Source organism: Lepisosteus platostomus, unplaced genomic scaffold, assembly GCF_059453375.1.
Source record: "Lepisosteus platostomus isolate fLepPlt1 unplaced genomic scaffold, fLepPlt1.hap1 Scaffold_134_H1, whole genome shotgun sequence".
In the NCBI taxonomy this organism is placed as follows: domain Eukaryota; kingdom Metazoa; phylum Chordata; class Actinopteri; order Semionotiformes; family Lepisosteidae; genus Lepisosteus; species Lepisosteus platostomus.
This window is the reverse complement of record NW_028291515.1, coordinates 98,648-105,064: the sequence shown is the minus strand read 5'-3', so window position 1 is coordinate 105,064 and position 6,417 is coordinate 98,648. Positions and strand designations below refer to the sequence as shown.

Genomic DNA, 6,417 nt, shown 5'->3' with positions numbered 1-6,417 from the left:
GTCTGCACTGGTACAGAACCGAGCAATCAGAAAACGGGTGAAACTGTCTTTAGACTCAGCATACAGTACCGAGGCCCCCCATGACCAAATAAAGGCTAACCTCGATAATCAGCCTAAAGAACGCAGACTACAGCAAAACGACTGACTTTGAAAAGGGAATGAACGTCCGGAAGGAGTAGTGGAACTAGCTTGAGATGCTTCTCCGGACCCCTAACTAAAAGCCAGCGAGAACCAGCAGCGGCGTCCACTCCTGTCGAACCGGGATCCTTCCGCAGCCACGCAGCTCGTGGTGTCCTAACCCTCCCGTATCTGATTTTGGACCAAGCACATCAGGGGAGAGCGCGAACGCAGTCCCCCACTACCAGAAATTATGCAGTCGAGATTCCCACATTTGGGGAATTCGCAGGGGTCAGCACAGCCGGAGTGCAATGGCCGAGCCTCGCCCTGGGTGAACCTCCTTCTTGATCAAGGTATCTCCCCTGCCAGGTAAGTATGAGTTAAACAGGCCCCTGCAAGCGGCCCGCACCCACAGCACAAATCGCGCAGCCTAGGCCACCTCCTCGCCCTGCACGCCACCGCCTCCTGCTGGGCCCACTCTTTCACACACTCACACGCCACACTAACACTCAAAAGTGTGGGCAAAACGAGAAAACGAGCGCGCCGTTAACTACACATCTGCAGTCGCCGTTGCGCATTCGCAGCATGTCCCGGGATGCAATTCGGCCTCATTGCGACGTGCGCCTGCCACACACCGAACAAACCTTTTCAGCAATTTCCAAAAAACGGGCCTGCTTGCCTGCCCACAAGGCTCCGTCTCTTACCTGCTCTCCAGAGCCTGCTGCCTTCTGTGCTTTTCTCTCGGCACCGCTGCAGTGCACACAACTCCTGCAGCGGGAGGGGGGGAGAAAGTTCCCGCGCTCTGCCGCAGGGAAGGCTCGCTCCGTGCGCACACGTCCTTTCGATGCCAGTCCAACAAGTGCTCCGCATTAGCTGCGTCGGGGCTCCAATGGCCACAATGCCGGGGAATGGCACCTGTAAAGTGTTAATTGGGGCACAGGAACAGCCCGTCTCGTCTCGGGGGGGCCGGCTTCAGAGACAATACAGCAAACACAGAGGGGCGGGGGAAGAAGACGACACCACACATGCGGGTACATTCAGCTCCGGCGGGAACGAGACATTTGTCGGTCTTTTCAAGTGCCGAGAGCCGAGCAATCCTTCACTTGTATCGTTTCTCCCCGGTGACTAGATCTGGCCCTGCGACTCTCGACTGGGCTCACCCCCGGGGCAGCCCAGCAGGTGTGAGCCTGGCCGGCACCCGGATGGGAGATTCCACCCCGGAAAAGCTCCGGTTGCTGCTGCTCCTGCAAGAGGTGTGACTGGGACCAGTAGGGAGCGCTCACCCTGCGGGCTGTGTGGCTCTCTTACGCCCCAGCCTCCTGATGGCGACACTCTGCTGCACAAACAGGCGCCGTCCTTCGGGGGAGGCGTCAAACCGAGGTCCCGACCCTCCTTGGCCATTAGGAAACCCCAGGGCTCAATGAATGAAATCGGTAACAAATGAATAAATGTCTAGTTATACGAAAAACGAGTGGTTTATCGACTCATTTGCAGATTTAGAGGCAGCTTCGATATTCGTTTTACAGACGGGTTTTTTTTTTTTGAATATGGGTCACACACATGCCACAGCAACAAAACATCTCTAGAGATGAGGCTATAGATCACCTTTCCATCCTGCAGGTTTTCCTCCCAAAGCCTACGGCACCAACGGCGACCCCTGCTGGCCGGGAGAGCAAAAGCTTACAGCACCTGGTATTCCCAGGCGGTCTCCCATCCAAGTACTAACCAGGCCCGACGCTGCTTAGCTTCCGAGATCAGACGAGATCGGGCGTGTTCAGGGTGGTGTGGCCGTAAGCGAAAGCCCCGGCGCCTGACTCGCTACTTGAAGCTGTGTGTGGCGGGGGTTCCGTGCCCCCCGAGCGGGACTGAAGGATCGTTCGTGTGCAACTCTTTGGAAAGGAGCTGCTTTCCAAATCGCATTGCGTGCCTGGATGTTGGCGAATGCGCTCCCTTGTGTTGGCTCGTCCCGCACTGGAGGAGGACAAACAATCTGCACGGAGGAGCACCAGGCAAGTCTTCAGTGCACAGCACTCTGGAAACATTTCGGGGCTGTCGCGTGTTTATTTCAGCACGTAAAGCGCACCGGTCCAACACGTCGGCCGGGCGCGCGGCGCCTCCGCCCTCTTGCTGCCCCTGCAGCTGCTTCACTTTTCCCTTTAGTTGCCATCGATTTTTTTGTAGTGCTATACATATACGATTGAGGTATCTTAGAGTTCTCCTTCGAAGACCCAGCACTCTCTTTTCTTTTCCCAGTGTTACTCATATCGGACTTTTTAAACATAAAAGGGTTAACCCTAAAAAAATCGTTTTTTTTTTCTTTCAATTATAACTGAAGTTTAAACAACTAGTGTTAAGTCCTTATTTTTCTGTAGTCAAAAAAAGCAAAAATTAACATTCAGGTCATGAAAAACTCAAAAAAACTCCCCAACAACTAAACTTTACCTCCCACCTGAGCGCCATCTTGAACGCCCCTACCACCAGAGAATGCTCACGATTTCGGAAGCTGTCTCCGGGACGTGCTGATTCCACACATCCTGAATAAATCATGATATTGTTAGTTGCTGTAGCTAGACGTTCAAATGAGTTTCATGGCCAGATGGACTGTTTCCTCCAGCGGTATAGTATTGCAGTGAGACAGCACGATGCCTGCAAGACTATGTCACGCTAAACGCCACAGATTGTTTGTCCGTTCTTGTCAGTCGTCCCGCAGCCACGGGAAGTGGGACACAAACATGCTGCAATGCTTTCAAGACGTTAGGATTTGTTTGTGCAACATCCAAGAAGAGTACTTGTGGCTTGAATGTGAACTGTACGTGCCCGCCCCCTTTCCTCTATAGTGCATGAGTTCCTCCCGGCATGACCTTCGTCATTGTTCTGTCATCTTTTATTTAAAGGGTTGTATTTCTGCTGCTGAAAATAAGCAACGGTTTTCTCACAACGCCCTTTGTTCCCAACGGAGCCCTTGTCTGTCATGAAATTCTTCAAAACCTCAAGCTAGAAGAAGAAGAAGACGACAAATATGAAGCGTTATAGCAACGACATGCCATGAGACGATCGATAACGATTTCCATAGAATCCCCGCGGTTGCTTGGCAACCGTCAGCTTTGCGCAGTGGCAGTATCGTAGCCTGTGAGGTTTAGCCGAGGCGCGATTATTGCTAGTTGAAAACTTTTCCCAATACCCCGCTTCCGCCGGTTTGCAATACAATCGGCGAAAGCAATTTTTGACAGTCTCGTCAGAGACTGAGCAAGGTGTTTAAAGACAGATTTGGTCATGGTGATATCATGGTAGAAAGAAACGAGCTTGTTACGTGTCAACAGAAACGCTCTTTAGCTCTTTCAGCTTTATGCAGAGAACAGCGTCTGTCGAGATTACTTTTGTGTCAGCGCGAAACGCCGTGTGCTGTCAGTATGATTTCATATTGCTCGTAGCGGCGCCTGGCTTTTGTCTGTCAAACGTTAGGTTGCGCTTCTTCATGCTGCATCGTCGGCATGAGTGGAGCATTTTAAACGTCTGTACTTACTGCGCCCCATAAGAAATCGTTTGTCCCTGTTCAAAAGAGATTGTGCGATGTCCTGCAGCGTTCGCAAAGCAAACCTTTGACAGTTTGAAAAGAGGAATTTATTCTGCTTCCTGTGCGTGCAGTAGTTACAAAGTTGAACGTCTTTACACGATCTGCTGCAGTTTTCAGTGGGTGGGCTTTGTCAAATGGCTTGGAAAAACGCACTCTGTTTCGGCTCGGGAAACATCATGAGCAGTGTCCTGCATGTTTTCTGTGTATAGCTGTCTTTTAACGCGTACAGAATTCATTCGAAATCATTGATTTCTCCAATTAACAAGGGTCCCTTTTTGAACCTGCCAGAAGCATTCTTTCAATGTAACAGATTTACTCCGGGGAAGGGCAGCATGACATTGAGAGTAGCTCAAGCTTTCAGCACCTTTATCTGACTGCATGTATGCAGACACTGCTCAGAATCCCCTGTAAGATTCTCCTTCAATTCCGTTTTGCAGTGCTTTAGCTCTTTCAAAAGGCTTCGCTTTGCTAGTCACAATCCAAGGCTCATGACAGCATTTGAAAACATTTGCAACTGCATTGGCCGGGAATCGAACCTGGGTCAACTGCTTTGAAGGCAGCTATGCGCAACACTGGCTCGCTCCAGAGTAAATTTCACGTCGAGGGCATATTTTTTTCCATTTTACCGTGAGTCGGGCTCAGCTGCACAGAGGAGAGAGCAGAGCAATGAGGTCACGGGGAAGAAGGGACAATTTTATGATGCTTTGGAAGATAATGTTTTTTTTTTCTTATACTGAAAATGAAAGGTAGTTGTTTCTATATGGACTCAGTCTTTGGAATTTGTATATATATATTTCAGTGATCCCTCAGCCATTCCTTCTGTATTGTAATTCAATTTCTCTTTTAAAATTCCTTCCCCACTTCTAGGACCTGCAGTTGCTGAACTCCACAATGGCTTCTATTGGAAAGTCTGTGACTGAGACCAAGTAAGTGCTCACTTTTTTATGAAACCATTATTTATTTTGGAGCAATGAGCAATTCTTATATAAATGCAATAAAATCATTATGCTCAAACTATGAGAGAGAAAATTAAGGATAATTTAAGAAATCAGTCTTAGCTTGTTTCTATACACAGATGGTATTATTTATTTTCAAAGGAAACCCGCGAGGATTCCCCTGGTGTGCAAGATGTGCCTGAATACTCTTGATCAGCTTCCTGTTCACTTGAAGAGGGCGTGTATGAAGCACGCCACGGCAGAAGAGATCAGGATGGCCTCTCAACAGGCGAGGGAGGACATGATGAATCACCTGAAGAATGGGGTTATCGTGGATTACCACAGAATAGAGATCGTGTCTGGTGAGGCAAACAGGATAGTGGTTGTAAGACTGCTAGAGTCCTTGGGCCTTTTTGTACATGGGAAGCCTGAAGACACATTGGCAAGGTGAGATATTTTTAATCTGTAAGGCTTCTGTAGTTTCTTTTTGAAATCATTGTTACAACATATTATGTAAAAGCATGTTGAAAAGAATATACCTGCATTCCAGCGGCCCTGAGCAAGAGGCCGCAGTCCAGGAGGAAGAGATGCCAGAGGCTGCTCTAGAAACTGAAACAGAAGCGGATAAGGAAGGGGAAGATGTGAGCTCTGAAGAACTCTATCAGCAGTAAGACTTTTTATTTTTCAGATGTATCTATTTTTTACTAAAATTCTAATTTGTCTTATAGGTATAAAATGTTTAAACCGGTGTTTTATATCCTTACAGGCCCTGAGTAGTTAAAAAGTATCAGCAGGCCGGAAGAGAGTGGCCCAAGCTGGACTCTATAGAAAGCACTCCCTGGATGCTCCTCTCCTGATTGGATTCAAACAGTACCTTACCAAGGATCTGGGAGTGGCAAATTATTCTCAGGAGGTATTTATTTTTTAAACGCATTAAAAATTAAGCAATGGTATCTTCATTGTAAATGTTTTTATTTCTTAGCTTAAAATTCACCCATGTGAAATGATGTCAGCCATAAACATCATGACTCTATATTTCCTACCTGAATCTATTCTACTTAAATTATTACATTATACACAATTTGAGTTCATTTTAAAAAGTAAAAGGTAATGAAAGGAATGCATTTTTAAAAGAAAGATAATACCGATATGCATGTGATAATCTTCCTTATATCATGTAGTGCGTCATTTGGACACTTTGTGGGCTTGAAATACAAAGAAAATCATGTTCTATGGTACAAGATAAATACAAAACTTAAGCTTTTATTTTAATTAGATTTGTTTATAAAGCATAAGCAATCATTTATTACATCGCTTCTTGAATTAAATCTTTTGACAAGAGGTAAGACTTCTATTTTACATTTAAACCCATGTTTAGCTGCGTTTTTTAGATTTAACTGAACCAATTTCTGTGTGTGATAATGTCCTTGAATTCTGACAACATCACACTAAATTACATGATATAAAACAGCTAATGTTTCTAGAGATAAAGTTTCTGGGATGCTTCTAATTACTTTTTATTACCAGGGACAGTTTAATTCACCTTGTACAGTACTGAAAGACCAAGATGCTTTTTTTAAAGTTATTTAACATTTTATAGAACTTTTTCTACTATGGCAACATGATGAGCTTGGTGAAACTTGGAAAAATACTGCTTGGCCACTTATCTTAAGATAAAGATAGGATAAAGGTTTATCTTTTGCACCTACCTGACCCCCAGGGAAGGCCAATGCTTTCTAAGTTGATGGTTCCCTACAGTAGACTGTACCTTATCTTCAAAGGTAATGTATA

General features: G+C 46.2%; 3 non-coding genes across 3 annotated transcripts; 1 reads left to right on the top strand and 2 right to left on the bottom strand.

Moving 5' to 3' along the window:
- Window positions 1-330: 330 nt before the first annotated feature.
- Window positions 331-494, bottom strand: LOC148637156 (U1 spliceosomal RNA). Its single transcript, XR_015931635.1, has one exon. It is a non-coding gene; the product is annotated as a U1 spliceosomal RNA (small nuclear RNA).
- Window positions 495-1,794: 1,300 nt separating this feature from the next.
- Window positions 1,795-1,913, bottom strand: LOC148637155 (5S ribosomal RNA). The gene has a single exon (XR_015931651.1). It is a non-coding gene; the product is annotated as a 5S ribosomal RNA (ribosomal RNA).
- Window positions 1,914-3,217: 1,304 nt separating this feature from the next.
- LOC148637154 (U4 spliceosomal RNA) lies at window positions 3,218-3,359 on the top strand. Its single transcript, XR_015931646.1, has one exon. It is a non-coding gene; the product is annotated as a U4 spliceosomal RNA (small nuclear RNA).
- Window positions 3,360-6,417: the final 3,058 nt, after the last annotated feature.